The sequence below is a fragment of the Oryzias latipes genome, chromosome 15 (genome assembly GCF_053564925.1).
Source record: "Oryzias latipes strain Hd-rR chromosome 15, Olatipes_Hd-rR_3.1".
Taxonomy (NCBI): domain Eukaryota; kingdom Metazoa; phylum Chordata; class Actinopteri; order Beloniformes; family Adrianichthyidae; genus Oryzias; species Oryzias latipes.
In genome coordinates this window covers 5,480,251-5,500,205 of record NC_136251.1, presented here as the reverse complement: position 1 = coordinate 5,500,205, position 19,955 = coordinate 5,480,251, and the positions used below count along the sequence as shown (strand labels likewise).

At 39.4% G+C, this 19,955-nt stretch overlaps 1 long non-coding RNA gene across 1 annotated transcript in view; it reads right to left on the bottom strand.

The window, feature by feature from the left end:
* LOC144984181 (uncharacterized) overlaps positions 1–19,955 on the bottom strand; it is a 37,065-nt gene continuing 17,110 nt past the window's right edge. The window contains exon 3 of the long non-coding RNA XR_013647880.1: positions 1–4,125. This is a non-coding gene — a long non-coding RNA (uncharacterized LOC144984181). The remainder of the gene's footprint in view (positions 4,126–19,955) is intronic.

Sequence of the window (19,955 nt, the reverse complement as noted above, 5' to 3'; positions counted from 1 at the left end):
TTAAACAGAACAAGGTTCACCAAAGTGCTGAACAACACAAAAATTAATAAAAGCACATGAAAATATAAAGCATAAAACACATAAAATAGGTCCGGATTCCAACTCAGTTAAAAGCCAAAGTGAAAAAATATGTTTTAAGAGCAGATTTAAAAATACTAAGTGAGTCTATCTGTCTGAGGTACAGGGGCCATTCGTTCGAGGCTACTTTTGATTTACAATAATCATTTAGTGATATAGTAATGGACATGTTTTTAAAAGGCAAAATGTGTAAAATCTTGGTAGAAAATGTTGAAGCAGCCTCTAAAACAGGGGCCCCTCATACACTTCTTTAAGTGTGGGTATTCCGTGGGCCATCAAAACTGTGTCATCAAAAAAATACAAAGGTGTTTTTAAAAAATTGCTGTCAGTCAATTATCATCCCTGCCTCGAAGTAAGGCACCTAATTGACAAACAGAACAGCCAATCAAACATGGTCTAATACACACATCACTGCACATACAGTACATGTGGCCCTCGTGTCAAAATGTGTGAGCTTTCCTGCCCTAAAAGCTCCAACCCTTCAAGGGAACAAAAATCCAGCATTTGCTTCAAGAGTGACAGAAGTTAATAAAGATCAACTGCCTGTCATGTCTGAAAAAACATTCTGGAACCAGGAGAAGTGATTCATCATCCTGTTTGTTTAGCAAAACATGGAAATTGCTACTGCCAAAGGAAATCGGCGCAGCAGGCTGTCTCATTGACTTTTATTCAGAAATGCTCAGGTTGTGACCTTGACCAAAAAACTAAAATAGTCTGTTGATGATGCTTTGGACCATCACTGTCATTTCATCAGATATGCTAACAGTAAGAGGCTGGACTCTCTGAGACTTCCTTAAGAACAATGGCCCCAGTGAGAAGCTGGCTCTGTGGCTTCTTATTGAGCCATCATTACAACATGTGTGTGGTGACTGTGTGGGATGGACGCTCTCCAAAGCTGCATCAATATTTCAATCAAAAGCTTTGAAATTTGCCCACAGTTCCCGTCCACATCACTCATGTTTTACTGCTCTCTTCAGTCAGGTTCAGATTAGGACTCTACTGTGTGCTAACATTCTTCAGAGATGTTCTCAATGAAAAGCTTTGAATCATCGCAGAAAGAGGAAATCCTTCAGTACATCTGAATTTTAGATTTCTATGGAAACAAAAAAAAAAACCCGAACATGTTTACTTCCTCCATTTTTTTATTTATTTACTATGTTTCAGTACTTACATTATATTTTAAAACACATTTTGAATGGGTCAAAGTTTCTTTTAAATATTATTTTTGCTACAAAGAATATTTTTCATTAACCTGCAGACAAAAAAAAAGATCTTTAGTGTCCCACTAAATTGCCATTTTGGTGTTTTCGTCACAATTTAAAATCTTTTCACAAAGTGTCTGTTCCTTGTGCTTAATGAGTGTACAGTCAGTGCACAAACACACTTCCCATTCATGGTGTTGGTTATGAAACACAACAAGCACAGAATAACACAATGCTACTACACAAAGTATTGTTATTTCTAAGCTCTCTGTTCACCTTACAGTGTGCTGAGAAAGCGCTGCAGTGTCTGTGCAGAGGGGTCTGCAACCTTCAGCGCTAAAAGAGCTGCTTGGGTCCAGATAGAGACCAAAACACTGCAGGAGCCACAAAGTCCCAGTTTTAGTGGACATCAAGAAATTCTTAAATAAAATGTAGCTTTTAAATCCTTCCAACACTTAAAGTGTAACAGGGGTACAGTTTTAAGACAATTTTAGCTTATTTTACCTTTGACAGCAGCACATACCTTTCAAAATAAAATACACTGTGTCAAAATAGATCTTCCTGTTGCAGCTGATTGAAATGTAAGTCAAACATACATTTTCTATCATTATGACTTTGGTGCTCCGTCATTCTTTATCTCCTTTTACTGCCAAAAGGGTAGTGACAACATTGGTGTAAATTATAGTTTAAAAATCTAAAAAGTATTTGAACTTTGCCTCTGAACAGCACCTAGACACTGTTGTTCAGCAGAGGATCAGAACATGTGCTTTAACCTTATTCTAACAATAAACTACTCTGACAGTAGGTTGAACCTTTAACTATATCATTTTGCTTACCCTTTCTGTTAATATGTAAATGACAAAACGTATTAACGACTAATAAATTCACTACAAAGCTACAAACCCATTATTCATTTAAATTGTTAATATTCCTCTTTCAAGCCAAAAAAAGCCACGAAGGAGAATAAAAGAGCTGCATCTGGCTGCAGAGCCCTGGTTTTAGCAAAACTTGTGCATTTATTTAAACCACTACAGAAAATGCTCTGCGTCACAAACTCTTTACAACTGCGGTTACACGTTGCCTATAGTGGTCACATGCATATATTAAATTAGGTCTGTGTTCAGCAGCAGATGTGACACCTGGTAAAGCACCTTACCAATGCAGAGAAGCTGCATGACTGTGCAGCTGCAGTGATCAGAGGCAGAATTGTTTTTGGGCCCAGATCCTTCACATACAGTATCCTAAGCCTCTGGCTGATTTGGCCTTGTATTAGGAACAGTATTCTCCCCAAATCAATTGGCGCTTAAAACATACATTTTGGAATCTTTACGATCTAAAACTTAAAGTAGAAATGGCCGGGCTACCCTTTGTATCAATAAAACATCTGCACTAACTAGCAATAAGCGTTTTACAGCACAGTACAGGAAGTTTGGTCCAGTCCTCTTTGCAAAATTATTCATCTAGATTGGCTGGTTTTTGAAAATGAACTAACATTTTCGAGGTTGTGCTACTCCATTTCATTCAGATTCAATTCAGCACTTTGACCAGGCCAGGTTTGGATTTGTTCTTCTTAACCCAATCAGACGTTGTGGATTGGGTTGGTTGTAAAACCCAAATCTACTTCATCTGAGCTCACAGACAAAAATGAGTTTTGGTAAAAAATTCACGTTTCTATTAAACTATTTGCTCCAGTCATACAGAGACCAGACAGTCCTCAGTGAGGCTCCTCAGACACCATAGTCCCAGAGCACCCCCCCACAGAATACCACAGGGGACGCGGTCAAACGCTTTCTCCAAATCCACGAAACACACACGGACTGGATGAGCGAACTCCCACGAACCCTCCAGTACCCTAGATAGGGTGTAGAACTGGTCCACTGTTCCACGACCAGGACGGAAATCGCACTGTTGTTCCTATATCTGAGGTTCGACTATCGACTATGAGAGGACAGCATTTTAGCCGATCATTGCTAGCTCCACAGAGAAAGTGGGTGTGTGTTAGCCTGGGGGCGGGCTGGCAGTGCAGACTCTTCCTGGAAGGGGCTGTTCTCACTTTGTGATGTCACAATGTGAGAACCCACTCATTTTCATGGATTGGGAGGGGCTGGTGTTCAGAGTGCAGGTTTTTAGAGGAATACAGATCAAATCACAGCTTTGTGGTTTGTTTTCATGAGGAATGAACATTATAATTCACATACAATTTCAAAAAATTCGTTTTTTATGGTTCAGACCCTTTAAAAGAAATAACAAAGAAGAAAACAGGTGCAGTAAATAATTCAGGTATGGCCTTAACTTCATGATACACATTTGACTTCAATCCATTCCGCTGCAGGCCGACAACTTGACTTTTCCGTTAATCAAGATCTGACACCAATTTGTCAGGTTTGAAAACCTCATTTAAAGCAAATACATATTTACAATAAAATATACAATGAGAGATAACCAATACTGATTTCATTGCTAAACACAAGCTGTGTAACACTGCAAATGATTATTGATTTTTCTGTCTGTTCTTCAAGAGAACTGCAGTGTTACACAACATAGACTGATCACCAGCATACAAAGACATGAGGAAACTTTTTTTAGTATTCCTCTCCATTTCTCTTTCACTTTCTCACCAGCCTCTTGGCTAGTGTGCTGACTTCTGTTCTTTTTTTAATCCACTTTTAGCACAGAGGACACGAGTACTGTGGGTTTGTGTTTTCCAGGCCTCGGGTGGCCAGAGGGCTGCTGTTTTCCTTCCCACTGTGTGACTGACAGCTCCTTATCAGTGCACTTATCATGCGAATGTCAAGGACTTCCAGAAAGTCCCATTTTCAGGTGATTGATGGAAGCCAGTCAGCAACTAAAGAAGCATAGAGAAAGAAAGAATGGGTCAGCGGGGACAGAAGAGCAGACAATTCACATCCAAAAAATAAAAACACAGTGAGAACTGGCTGAAAGTTGGAATCAGAAAGACTGAATTTACGTCCAAGCAGAACGAGGACGTTATTAGGGCATTGCTAATATTTTCCAATCTGATAAAAACACTTTATATATACATTTTCACCATGGCTTTTGACAAGGGCGACCAATTTGTTTGCAGAACAAATCAAACATGACCAAAGACTAAATAATTTTTTAAATGGGGTTGAATGTTCTGAAGCTAAATAGAGTTATGTGGAGCGGCTAAACACCTGCCGGGAGTGAGTAGATCCAAAACCTGAGGGGAGTAGGAAACAACAGAGAAGTTTTCACATTTTCCCAAAAAAGGGTTCTTGCGGGTCAGATGACAGGCTGAACAAACACTTGAGGAAAGTGGATGGCATGGTTGATGGGAGGAATTGTTAGCTATGTAGGAGGACAATAAGAATGTTTCATTCTTGGCCCAAGCTCCCAGAGCGGAACTAATAAAGTTCTGATGGAAAAAACTCTTCATAGTGAAATCCCTCACATTAGATGGATACTGTCTACATTCTCTGGGGAAGATCCTTGTTGGGATCAATCTAAGTGAATGAAGGCAGTGAGTGGATGTTTCCTTTATTTTGCATTGTTCTCTTGTTTCATTCATTTAAAAATAGAACATTTTTGCTTCATTACTTGGAGCAGTTTTACATCGATCACATTATTTTCAACTCTTTGCCTGTATTATATGCAGAAGAACTGATTCTAGTCATAGAGAGTCGCCACTTAGCACCGTAACCCTTGTTCTATCCTAGGCACTGCAACATTGGGAGTTGGGTCATCTAGACCCACTAGACAGTGCTCTGAACCTTTTTTCTTCAACGATTTGTGATCTTCACTGGTGTCCATGGATTACATGAAATCTTTCCACCTTTATCCACCTTTGTCATGGTAGGGAGAACACGCCAATGCAAGGGTGGGGTCATTTAAGATAGTACAAGGGATAATGCTATTCGCCTTTCAGCTCGTCCCTTCTGGGGTCGCCACAGAGAATCAGCAATCATTGACCTGCACAGGTGGTTTGGCAGAGAGTTTTACACTGGATGCCCCTCCAAATACAGCCTGTATTTTCTCCGCGGTGGAGACTGGCACGGTAAATACATAGTTAGGGAGTAGTGATAAGGGTCTTGCCCAAGACTTACACTGGATGAAGCTCATCGTGCCCTCTAGGAATCAAACCTTGGTTTCCCATGTGCAGGTCCTCCAAACAGCCAACTGAGTCATCCAGCCATGACCTTAATGCTGTCTAGCCCACCACAATTTACATGTTCTTTTTTTGTTAATTTAGTTTATTTTTCCCCCAAACAATAAAAAACAACAATAGATACACTTGTACACTCAGGGATAACTACTGTCAGTCAAAAGAGTCTCTAATTCACAGACGGATAAATAAGATTAAGCAGAAAAATAGTTTTTTTTTGTGATGCCAGCTTCTTTGGGGTCAAGTTTCTGAACTTAAAGGTCTTGGTAAATGTATACATTTATGCTTGGGGCGGTGACATAGCTGAATATTTGCAGTGGTAATTGTGACAGTGAAAAACTGCTCTGCTAATCTAACAGTGCAACATTCTGGACTTTCTTGAACTATTGGTCAACTGAAATGTACGAGCATTCTGTATGTTCTTAAGGAACATACTTAAGATAACTAACACAAACCTAATTTACAGGACTTTAAGCATGTCTTAAAGAAATCCTTTAACATTTTTTACTTTTCCCTTTTTAAAAATCAATGACCTTTAACCCTACTGCCCTCATGGATAGATACAGGTGAAAATAGGGCACACCCGTACGGGGCACGCATCTTTTATGATGATAGAAAGACCAAAACAGCAGAGTGCATGTGTCATCTGCAGCTCAGTCAGTGTGTGTGGTGCAGTCTGGGGGCGAGGGAGGCACGGGCTGCTGGTGCCCCCACCTACCGCTCTCTCACGTATTTCAACAGAAAATTTGTAAATTCACTGCTTTTTTTTTCATTTCTATTTTTTTACCCACACAGAAAAAAGTAACCATAGAATAGACATGTCTAAAAATAATATTAGACTTTTTTTTTTTTGTGGAAAAAAGATTTTCCTTTCCGACAGCCTCACCTGACTGTACATCACTGGTACACGGTATTTACATGCCGTCAATGAGGCGGCCGCATGAGCCTCAAGGGAACTTCAAGACACACTTGCACTTCCTCTAAAGTCCTTCTCTGACAATATTTTCATCTATTTTGTAATTGTTCCCAGTGTTTTTTTTATTCATGATTATGCAGTTTTTAGCTAAAATCAAAAAATCAGTGTCATTTTTGAGGCATAGTTTCTGCAGAGCGGCAGGATTTCATTCGAATTTCACCTCTGAGTTGTGGAAGGTTATGTCAACGCTAATGTAAGCCTCCATTAATTTCCATCACCCTTTTATTCATACTCTCCCACCAGTTGACAGCCACTCACAACCTCAATCTAACATTAGCGGTGCAACAAAAAATGGCAAACAGTATCGAAGTTATCCAGCTGTACGGTTTTTAGCCTGATGCCAGCTCAGATGAGGAATCATCTGGACAGAACTGGATATTGATGGAGTAGAATTTGTCAGATTTGTTTTTTCACAAATGCCCTTCTTGACACAACATGAATGACATCCATTAGCATGTACCAATGAGAATTCAGGTTTTTTTAAATTATATACTATTTAACCAACTTTAAAGGGAAAGGATATTAGTGTACAGCTAACATCATAAACTGAAATGGATCAAGGAACCAGGACTGTAGATTATTCTGACCAGCACAAAGCTCAACAGTGTAACTCATCATCCCAGAAGGTCTTGTGAATTGGTACAGCTTTCTAAAAGCACAATAGTGGATATTTTCAGTTTAAAAAATGTGCCAGGAAGTAGTCATCATCTAACAATTGCAGTGTTAGTGACACGTAATTGAAATCACTCCTCTGTCTTTCAGCAATTTCAGTCTGCTGTAACAAATGATGGCGGCTTGTGTTATGAAAACCTGGCTCATAGACACAACAACAGAGCTGTGACACCAAAGGCCATCAACAAACCTCACTTTAGACGAAACACGGTCAGTCTTATCAATAAATCCATCGCTTTTATGTCACGTTGGATGAATGTCTTCATTTTTTTCCATTCGGGTTTCATCTCTGGAGCTGAGTTTTCTAGCAGAGAAATGGTGGGAGGACATGTTTGGACTCTAAAATGACAGATCTCAAATCGTAATAACAATAAGTGGACATACAAAAATTAAGTACAAAGCCTTTGATAAACTGTTCAACAACCCGGACACTTGAAATGTTTACCATGTTGGGAGTCTGATGAAGACCTCAACTGTTATCTCCTTGGAGATGTGACCTACATTGATTGAAAAAAGTGTTTTAAAAAAAATAAAATCTGACTTTTGGAGTCATCTGATCATCCCAGGTTCATTGTTCTGTAAAATAAATACACCTGTTCATTTAGCAGTGTGTTCCAAACCTTTTTTCTATAACTGCAGGTTACCAGAGGACACTGAAAGTTGCTTTCACTTATGTAAACGTAAATCTCTCATGAAAGGAGGTCTTGGATTTATAACGTGCTTGCATGAAGTCATGTCCACCCAACAGGTGGAGTGTGTCTGTAGGAACAGTAGCACCATGCCGGCATCATGAGGCCCCAGCAGCCCCCGTCATCCTCTCACTGCAATGCAGGCGTCTTTGCCCTGAGTCCAGGCTCTGTGGGTCAAGTGTGCACTTCCTGCTCCGTGTGTTGGACCTGGTGGGAGGACGGGTGGCTGTTCGCTGTTTTCTCAGTTCTTACAAGTTCATCCGCTTAGCGAGGACAATGTGGCCTCTTGCGAGTAGAACTTTTTTTGTACACCATTAATCTGGTCTTATGACAGCATAGGTTATTGGTCTGGCACAATCACCAAAGAATAATAGAAATTCTCCCATAATAGAATTTATGGATGAATTAAAGGTGGTCTGCGATCATTTTAAATATTTCCTTAAGGTAAAAGAGCTGCTAAAATGACATCACAACAAGAACTAAATGTCAAATTCAATTTCTCCTGGAAATATGTTTGCAGATTTGAACATTTTTGCTCTAAAAAAGGTTTTTAAGGTGGTTTAACTGATTGTTATTTTTTTAAGTATTTGCTAAAATGTATCATTGACAGTTGCCTAAGTTGTGTCTTAAGCTTGTACAAACCAAAAAAGGCACTTTAAAATTTGTAGAAGCACATTTCATGTGACTTGTTGTTTCTGTTATGACTGTTTACGAAATTAATTTGGAAATTATAACAGTTCAAATGCAGAGATTTGGTTTTAAACTGACGAAGAGAAACAGTTTTAGAAGTTTCACAAGGAACTAAAAAAAGCAAACATGAAACATTCATTAACACAAACTTCAAAAAATTCATTAGTTCTCCTCCTTTGTGAGCTTAAACAATTGCACTTATTTTATGTCAGTAAAACTAAAAAATATATTTTATTTTGAAAAACGCAACAACTTTATTGGCTGCTTCGGTTTGTCAACATGTTAAAAATAAATGAATAAACAAAACATAGAAAAATAAAGCATTCAAAACAAATGGTGCTCAGAGTTTCATTTGAAACATTACTAAACATGACACTGTCAAGTTTTTCACACAATCACAGTCACAGCAGTGTCGTTTCTGTCTGTTTTAAAGCTCTGCTAGTGTAAAAGACAATTCCACTCTTCCTTCATAAAAATGAAAAGTGTTACCCTGACATCCAGCCTTTCCCTGACATCCAACCTTACCCTGACATCCAGCCTTACCCTGACATCCAGCCTTACCCTGACATCCAGCCTTACCCTGACATCCAGCCTTACAAAGTAATTCCAAATTCTAAAGTCCACCAGAACAATTTGAAGAATTGACCCTGCTAAGCCTAAACGAGTTGACCATAAATTCTCTTTTTTGATTATTGTTAGATGAAACTGTTTATGATCCAAGTCATCTTTAAAATAATTGAGAAAAAGCAGAAATTATCCAGAATGTAAAACAATTTAAAAAAAAAGGTTTTAAAATCGGGTCCATAAAGGTAAAGTTTTAGAATCTTTATGCATTTAAAGAAGCACTTCAATATTTGTTTAACTATTAAAATGCATTTTGTTAAACAAAGGAAACAAACATAACTCGGTATTACTAAACAAAGACCAAACCGTTTCCAGCATGTTAAAAAGCACTAACATTAGTTTAGGATCCGACACACAGACAAACACTTTAGAAACAGACTGGCTGGTGCCGTGTCAGCCCCAGGGATGTGCGCTGCTGCCTTAATGGCTTGCTCAGATTGAAATTAGGCTGGAAAGCCTCCTAAGCCTCACTCAGCAAGGAGGCACAGCCAGGACGTCTTCCTCCATCTCTAACTTTTGTGGAACCCAAACTGGATTTTCTTTTTGCTTTCCCCCCTTAACCTTTTCAACAGATGAGATGGATTCCAGCCTCTGCCACTTCATCAAACTCTAATCATACAAACTAACTTTCTTTGTTGTATTTGCCACTGTCACGTGTGTTCGTTGCTGTGGATCATTGGGTTAGGTTAGAATGTATTTATTTAAGGATCTCCAGTAGTCTTAACCAAAGGTAAGACTACTCTTCCAGAATAGCAAAACTTCAGTTATACTCCTACTTTAAGTTGAACACAAACATTTAGACTGAAAACTATCTAGCAGATTGTTGAGCACGTGTGGACTCTAAGTGTCGTGATAGGTTGGATGGCTGGAAATATTTTCCTTCATGTACTAATGGGTCATCTTTTAGGGGTCAGAGGTCTTACTCTAATTGGTTTAATGAACTGATCTGTGCAAAAACAAGCAGGTCTCAAGTCAGTCTGGATCAGAGGCCTGCAAGGAGCTGGAAGGCACAACAAACCAGCAAACTGACAAGTGCTAGACACAACAATGCCAACAGGCATCCAGATAGAGTTACTGAGGCTGTCTTTGTGTCGGCAATTCTGCACCTCTTCAAAGAAAATAACAACGTTAATGGAAACAGTGATGTTTCTGCAGAAATATACTGTTTATGAATGGGTTCCAAAGCACTGTGACGGTTATTTTGTGAATGAAAACGCAAACAGTCTGACAGTTGAGTTCAGCTTTTCTGACAATATTGTAACTAAACTTGTATGATATTTAATTCAAACTAAAAGACCATGAATAGTAAAATGAAAATACATTTGTATGCTTTTTTATATCAAAATAAAGAAAATATCATTATAAAATATTATTTTACTCCTGCATGAAATAAACTACAGTGTTTCATTATCCAGCATTGCAACCTTCTAAATATATAAAACACATTTTTGTAATATAATGTCTAAAGTGATTTATATTATGGACTAGCCATAGGAAACATGACATCACAAAACAAAAGTGTCACTGAAGACTTTTGGAGACAGTTTCATGATATCAATTTCAGGCTTTAGGATGGTAAACTGCAGTAGGCATCAATTAGTCAATCCTGGGCAGATGTGTGGAACTCTGTGAAAACAGGTTTGTAATAAAATGAAGCAAAAAAGAGAAGAAATTATTTTTAAGCCTCAGTGAGACTATTTCTCATTAGAGATAGTAAGAATGCAGAAAAAAATAAAGTAGCAGTACAGCATGCTAAAGAGGAAAGAAACTACACCTTGGAATGGTTTGGGGATAAATCATCTTCTATAACATGTAAGAAATGAAATGCTGTTTTGAGTTTTGCATTGAACAAATGGTTGCAAACTGGAATTTTGATCCACAAAGGAATTTTACAGCATATTTTCTGACTATTATACACATTCAAAACGCGGTAAAATGTCAAATAAAATGTCCTCAGCTATGGCATTATGTACAAATTTAGTTGGGCTAGATTTTCAAACATTTGCTTTATTAAATACTCATAGAGATGCAAAAAAAGGTGATTACAAAATGTTTTTCCAAAGAAAAGAAAAACAGCTGGGGATGCAAAAAGATTGTTGTTTCATTTATTGTGTATTCCAACTGCACCAGTGGTTTATAAACCAGGGATGCAGATTTTGGAACAATATAAATTTCGCGAATCCCCCCAGCGCTTTGTCTGCAGATACCTTTTTGATCATATGATGCTGCCAAAAGATCTTTTTTGGCTCACAAAGAGAAACTTGGGAAAATGGCTCAGAGTGACACTCTTCTTAACAAGGAAATTGTATGCTTAAGAGCTAAATTTTGCTATAATAATCATGTAAAATTAGTATAAATATGTGTATTTATCATGTTTGGTGCCTGTCATGTTTGCACACCCTTTGCGTGCAAACATGACAGACAGGAAGAACTTGAAAAAAACACCAGCAATGTTTGAACATCCCAATTTAACAATAGAATGTAAAAATCATTAAAGATGGCAATAAATTCCATCCTTTGTTTTCTAATCAAAAACACAAGTGTTAAATGACTAAAGTTGATGTTATCATAAGGCAGCTACAGGGATATGAAATCCCCCCTCTGTTGGCAGGAACAATTGACTGTATACAAGAACTGGAATGCCTGACCCCTCCCCCCCAGAATTCCCAGTAGAAAGTACCTGCTGGTTCCAAGAAGCCAAAATCCCATTGACTTCTATTGAGAAATAAACAGTTGTTACTCAGTCAATCTATTGGTCAGACTAATCGTTTCTGATCTGATACCTTTTTTTTAAACATGTTCTTGATAATCCTCTTTTTTTCTGTAGTTCAAGTTATTGATGTTATAAACTGCAATCAGATGCCTAAAAAAAGAACACTATATTATCAAATGTATTGGCTCAAAGGCCTTGACTCACATATGAACTAAAGTGCTGTCCCATTCCATTTCTGGGAAGGCTGTCCACAAGGTTGAGGAGGAATTTCGGACCATTCTTTGAAAAGGTCATTGGTGAGGTCACACTCTGGTGGAGAAGGCCTGGCTCTCAGTCTCCGCTCTAATTCATCCCAAAGGTGTTCTATGGGGTTCAGGTCAGGACTCTGTGCAGGCCAGTCCAGTTCATCCACACCAGACTCTGTCCTCCATGTCTTTATTGACCTTGCTTTGGTCACTGGTGTTCAGTCATGTTGGAAGAGGAAGGGGCCGCTCCAAACTGTTCCCATGAGGTTGGGAGCATGGAATTGTCCAAAATGTTTGGGTATCCTGAAGCATTCAGGGTTCCTTTCAGTTGAACTAAGGGGCCAGGCCCATATCCTGAAAAACAAGCCCACACCATGATTCCTCCTCCACCAAATTTCCCACTCAGCACAATGTAGTCCCAAATGTACCGTTGTCCAGGCAACCTCCAAACCCAGACTCATCCATCAGATTACCAGATGGAAAAGCAAGAGAAGGCGTCTCCACTGCTCTAGAGTCCAGTGGCGGCGTGCTTTACGCCACTGCATCAGACGCTTTGCATTGCACTGGGTGATGTGTGGATGTGTGTCCATGAAGCTCTCTGCGTTCTGTACTTGGGCTAATCTGAAGATCACATGAAGTTTGGAGCAACTGACTGTGTAGAAAGTCGGTGACGTCTTTGCGCTTCAGTATCTGCTGACCCCTCTCCATCAGTTTACACGGTCTACCACTTGGTGGCTGAGTTGCTGTCATTCCCAAACTCTTCCATTTTGTTCGGATAGAGCTGACAGCTGACTGTGGAAGATTTAAGAGCGAGGACATTTCACCTCTGGATTAGTTGCACAGGTTGCATCATATGACAGTTCCACGCTGGAAGTCACTGAGCTTCTGAGAGCGGCCCATTCTTTCCCAAATGTTTGTCAGTCTGCATTCCTGAAGGCTTGATTTCATAAACCTGTGGCCAGACTAAGTGATCAGGACACGTGATTCTGATCATTTGGATGGGTGAGTCAATATTTTTAGGAATATAGTGTATGTGTCTCACGTCAGACTTTCAAAATATTTCATTGACAGATTCTGTGTAGATTGCTCTCAAGTTGTAGGAGTGTGGACTTTCAAATAGCTCACTGCTGATTGGTGAGAGTGGTTGCCATGGAAATGTTGACTCAGACCGACTCGGACCAATCACTGCTTGCTTATTACATCTGGCTCCAACATGTCCATGTCCCGAAACATTGCAGACTAAAGTTGCTTCATTTGATTAGAGCTGGAAGTAAACCATTTTCTATGGGCAACGTCACAATCACTTGTTCCAATTCTCAGATATAGTCACTGGCAGTGACCTATTCTTATTAATCAAAATAAGTTACAGCACAATAGGAGTGGAGACTAGGTTTGTGGGAAGTTTAGATTTAGAAGGTGCTTGATGCCATTACATGGACGTTTTGTGCCCAGGCCACAGCCTGACTGAATATGAAGGCAAGGCTCACCTGCTTCATGACAAGAGAATGTTAGTCGCATGATTTCTCTCATTCTGAAGAGTTGTGCAACCACCATTTCCAGGAAAACACAATGTCAGTTATCTCTTCATGGACACTAACTCCCACTATTTAAATTTGTTCATTTCTGTATCTGAGCCATTTTCTGTTTGATTTCTTTGTGACTGTTTCATGAGGTAAAAATATTTTATAGTTAATTTCATTTAGAGTTTTTATCCATTTTATTGCTTAAATAATCACATATGGATAAGATGCTAAACAAATCCCACCTCATGGAAATAACTGAAGATGAGTAATTGTTCAAGACAGACCCGCTTGATTTTAATTTTACTTTTCCGCTTAAATCACAGTTTTTATGGAGCACTGACAGGCAGAGAGTACGAGCCCTGGGTGTTTCTAATCATAAATATCTTTGTGGGTGACATGCCTGAGAGGCATGCAGTCAAGAGCTTCCGACCATCCCCAGGAAGCTGTAGAAACCTACTCCAGGAGTTATGGTGACTTGTGACTTGGCCTATAAATAGAGCTAATGGCTCATTTTGTAATAAATTATTGATATTTTTTTGTTTTTTGGCTTTTACCATAGTAACAATCAAGGTATTTGTTTTGTTAAATCATTAATAGGACCAACCCTATTGAGTTGGGTTTTGCCATGTTTCATTTTTGGTGGAATGCTTAGTACAGTACAAACAAATCTTTTGTTTCAACTAAAGAGTTAAATGATTCTGAGTCCCCTACATGACTGCAGGAAAAAGAGCTCAGCTGATAAGTTGAAAAGCAGGTGTTGCTTTTCAAGTAAACTCGTCTGGTTAAACAAAGTTTTGTTGGATTAAGTGACAAAATGTAAACGTATTATTTTGTTGAGGAGCTACCTCGTTTTCTTTTAAGTTGACTAAATGTTTTATTTAAATGCAATCCAACAAACCAAAAAGAAGCTTAAAGGCCTGTACACAGCGGGACGAATATTCGCCAGGCGTTATTCGCCAGCGTTTTTCGCCACGTTTTTTGTGTTCACACCCAGGCGATTTTCGCTGACGATAAGCCGAGCGAACATGCAATTTCCTTCCCTGACATTAGATGGCGCTTAATGTAAACAGAAATACTCCTGTACACAAGGTGGCGCTGCGCAACTTTACGCTTCTTAAAGTCGCTTTTCACTCAGAAGAAGAGAGCAAGTATTTACGCGCTAGTCAGAATAATACAAAGAAAACATGAATATTTCAAGCACCAGTAGCTCCAACTGGTGCTTGGTTCGGGGATATTTTAGAATTTCCGTCATTATTTCTTCGCGGCAGTGTAGACGCTACTTGACGTCTATCTTGTTCGCTGGTATGTGTGCTCAGCAAGGCAGTTTTGTGTTTGAGCGCCCCCAAGTTGTGTTTTACTGTAACTTCAGAAGCTCCAGACACGTGTGCAAAAGCGCCATTCTCATTGGTCGAATAGATTTCGACGCAACGCGTCGGAAAAAAAAAAACGAACCCGAGGCGTTTTTTTTTTTTGACGCTTTGACGCGTGGCGTTTTTTCGCGTCGGTGTGCACACTCTCATTGGTGCCCTTTGTTTAGTCACGAGGCGTTAAACGTCGGCGAAAATCGCCGGCGAAATTCGTCCCGGTGTGTACGGGCCTTAAAGCAGCTTGAAATGAATCAGCATTTCAACCGTGAGTTATGAATGTAACTGTCATGCAGGATGTCAGGGAAAATTTTTCTTGGCATCAGAGAAAACAAATTTAATTGAAACAGTTGTTTTGAAGTTGTTCCAATATAAAGCTCCTGCCATGGTTACATTAATTACATCCTCAAATAGATTGGCTTTGCGGGAAGATGTTGTGTTGGGATTTACGCTGCCTAGAAAGACATCTCCAACGAGGAAAGCCTTTGTAACAGCTAATACACAAGAAACTGACGTCATCGCCCCGCCTCCCCTCTGGAAATGCTAAGTGGAATTGAATTACGCTAATAAAGGGTGGATGTGAAAACAAAAATGCAATCCCCTCTTTGCATTTTCGTTTTAATTATGACACAGAATAACCGGTTTTCAAGTAGAAATGAAAAAGCATTTTGAAGTGTTGATTTTTCATTTTATTTTTGAGTCATTTGAGGCAGTTACATTTGAAAATTAAAAAGCATTTCTGTTAATCCCTTTTAATTGTCAAATTAGACAATTTCTAAATGAATCATGCTACACATTTACCAGAGAACCTTTTGAAAATGAAATGTCAAATACCGTTTTCTCTATCATTTTAATTAAGTGACAGAATAAGCAGTGCTGAAGAAGAAAATGAAAAAGCATTTTGGTGGATTGCTTTTCCATTTTAATTTTGAGTCAAAAAATGCAGCTTCATTTTGAAAATGAAAAAGCATTTCTGGTTTTGACTTTTATTTTTAATTATATGACAGAAACGCTCCCATAGCTTCTACGCCCCACAACAACACATTAGGCGCACCGCCTCATAGAGCGCCCCCTTCAGTTTGGAGAAAATTTTAGACTTTCAAGTGCGCCTTATAGTCGTGAAAATACAGTATATAATTTAACCATAAAATATGATATGATTTATCATGTTAATTATGGACTGCACGGTGGCACAGTGGTTGGTGCTCTTGTCTCACAGCAAGAAGGCCCCTGGTTCAGAACACCAATGGGGGGCCTTTCTGAGTGGAGTTTGCATGTTCTCCCCGTGCATGCGTGGGTTTTCTCCGGGGTCTCCGGCTTCCTCCCACTGTCCAAAAAAATGCTTCATAGGGTTAATTGGCAACTCTAAATTGTCCCTAAGTGTGAATGTGAGAGTGAATGGATGTGTGATTGTGGCCCTGAGACTGACTGGTTACCTGTCCAGGGCGTCCCCTGTCTTCGCCCACAAGTGGCCGGGATAGGCTCCAGCAGCCCCGTGACCCCGAAAGGGACAAAACGGAAGAAGATGAATGGAGGAATAATTATCATTATGACATATATTTTATAAAGGGACAAGCTTTAAACAGTTGCCACCACCACCCCTCCATAGCAACAAGAGGTGAGTGTCAAAGAAAGGTTTTCCCTGTTCCAGGCAGGTTGCGGTTCAAAATAAATATTTGCATTTTAACTTTTTCTATTAACTTTTTCCTAATATTCTCAAAATAGGAATTAACTGAGTCGCAAAGTTTCTTTCGATAAAACCAGGCGTTTTAGAATACGGTGGGCATTTTTGCACACCTGCACTATAGCTATACATTTTACATTCTTCCTCTGTCTGATATGATCTGGTATGTTTATAAAAAGATATGAGATATGAAACACAATCAGTAGTTGGTAAATATGTTTGCTTCATATGTTTGTAAATCTGACTCTGAATGCGTCAGTGCCTCTCCAGCCACAAACCTAACTACACATCACTGGTCTGAAGTGATATTTTATATCCAGACTTCACCCTGGTTTTCTTCTATCTCCAGGTTACCACAATAGGAAATGCAGTAAACTGGTTTTTTGTTACAGAGAAATTTTTTTGGATTTTTGAAATGGGGATGAATGAGCTCAGATGCAATTTACCTGATGTGCTTGCAAAAAATTGGATTGATAAATACAGTTCCTAAAAGCACACATGGTCTGTGTAAATAATAATACTCTGTTGTTGAAAGGATTTCAAACATTCTACGGTAGGACTTGAAGTCGATTTGAGACTTGCCTGCTTTTGACTTGGGACTTGACTCAGGACTTGAGACTTACTTGTGACTTGCAAAACAACGATTTGATCCCACCTCTGGTCTAAGGATCCATTGCCTTGGTCCTGCAACATGGTCCTGGTGGAATTTGCCCATAACACATAGCCCTTTCAGCAAGGGGTCTCTCACCTTTCAAGGTGGTCTATGGCTACCTCCTGCCTATCTTTGGAGGGTGAAGTCAAAGTGCTATCAGCCCAAGCATCTGTCAGATACATCCTTTGAGTGATGAAAGAGGCTTCACTAGCTGTTCCTCAAGACTATTTTATCTTACAAGGTCAATGTTAACTCCTGGAGATGTCCTTATCCTGTCTGGGTCAGAGGGTCTGGTTATCCACCGCCAGTCATCCCTTTCGGGTCGATAAACAAAAACTTTCGCTGAAATTCATTGGACCTTTTCCCTTCCTTAAAGATGTTAAACTGTGGCTATCCATATAGACTTTACCAGACTCTCATTCTTTGCTCCGTTGTCTCAGTTCCTATAATAGACTCTGATCTGTTTTCGTCCTCCAGACTTTGTCTTTCTATGTCAGTGAAGTGTGTGGAGAATTGAGAGGTTCTGGGTACTGTCCCCCTTTTTACTCTGGATCCCTCCTTTGTGGATTATTGTCCCTGCTGCCATGTAGTTAAAATGACACAGGTGGAGCGACATTTACAAAAGGTTTTTATGCTTTGTAAATTACTAAGGGTTTTAAAAAAGAGACGTGTTATTTCACTATGTGTCTATGTGTTTGCATAAAAAGGGGAGTAGAAGAGAAACCACATGAAAAGGAATAAGAAATGTTTTAATCAGCAATAAGTGCAGCTAACACAGCATCACTCAGCAGCATAAACATTGTCAGAGCTTAAAACAGTCCAGATCTCCTTTTGCCTCACTCTTGTATACACATGCATCAATGCACGCACACACACACACTCACACATGTGCAGCTGGGTTGGTTAATCATGGTGATGGTGGATTTACATGGCTCTACATCCACAGCCAGACTGAAGACTGTTTTTTAAAAATGCTCTGTTTGTGGTCAATAAAGTCTTGTGTTCCTTGGAGCACAGTAGACAATTCCTACAACGTATTAATTGGTCTTTCAATTATGATTATGTTGTTTCTAGACTAAATTTAAAAACCTGTGTTGTTTTCTAGGACATAGTTTCTGCAGAGCGGCAGGAGTTAATTAAAAATTCACCTTTGCCTTGTGGACGGGACTGTTGGCGTGGAGTGTGCCTGCTCTGATTTCTGATCATCCCTTTGTTTACATTCTCTTCTGCTAACTTACAGCCCCCCATACCCCCATTTTAACATTGCCTGTGCAACAAAAATGGTGAGCAATATTGTAACTATCCAGCCGTACAGTTCTGATCCAGATTCCAGCTCAGACCAGGAAAACAAAGACGTCCATGGATCTGTCTGACAGTGGATGATCGGAATGGAGCAGAGCAGGAAGCTTGAGGCTTGCCAATTGTAGTATGTGCTGAACAATTACAAGCTTTTTTAAATAGGGTTTTTTTGTCTGCTCCTGAATTACCATTATTTGAATAAAGAAATATTCTGAAACATAGTTTAAATCTTATTTTCTTCGCATTTGTCCTTCATCATGAGAAAAACGCTACAAACACATGTTAAGAACACCAAAAACAGCATTTTCATTGGAGTGGGTCTTTAAATCGAGAGAATTTCTACAATATATTCATTTCTGATCACAGGAAAGTGGAATCAAACAACCAGTGGGAAACACCAATTAACAAATGGTCATTTTGACTCTTCAGCAAACCATTTCCATCCAGCATGCACCTTTAAAAAATGTAGAGTCTAGTCGATAGGAAAGCACATCTCAGAGCCTCTGTACATGGGCATTGTTGAATTTTAGCTTCATGTAATTGAAATGCAGTAAATTGTCTTTGGCCGGGTCAAAAATCAAAATCAAATATGTTCTGCCTGTGTTTGTAAAGTTCAGGAAATAGTTTTCAATTAAAGTAAACATCTGCAGTCATGTCATTGTTGCGGTCACAATTACAATCAATCACCAGTCAGTCACTTTGACGAGTGAAGGCAGGAAAATACTCTGCCTTCGGAGGCAAGAGTGGATATAGTTAACTGTATCTTAAAATTCTGCATTTCCACAGGCTTGTTATTTTAAAAAGCTTTAATGAATCAAACTTTTGTTTGATGTTAGTAAACAGTACCACATTAAACCAGCTCCAAGCGGCTGCATGCTGACTGGGCCCTCTAGTTCCTGTGACAACCAGGATGATTGATCACCAGCAGCAACGAGTCTCTAACCTGATCAGGCAAATTACCATGGTGACTGCCAGTGCCATATGACTCCCATGTCACAAAATTAAATCCACCGAGCTCATCACCTCTTCTTGGTGACAAGCTTATGAAGACACACCCACAGGAACATTTCCCACAAACATAATGGAGACTTTTTTATGTAAAACAACTCTCTGATTTCCCTTTATCCCTCCCTTTCTCACACAAACACACACACACACACACACACACACACACACGCCTCTCCGACCTCTTCGCACACAGTCGCAGAGGATGGAAGAAAGTGTCTGTTAGGGCCTCTGGGGACCACAGTGCCAGGTGATGTGCGCGATGGGGGACATGAAGACTCATTAATGTACTGAAGACTTAATGAACTTGCACTGAGAGCAGAGGTGCAAAAAGAGGAGGGGTGGGTAGGGTGTTTACTTTATTAGTTTACAACAGATTAATGGGGATAATCATT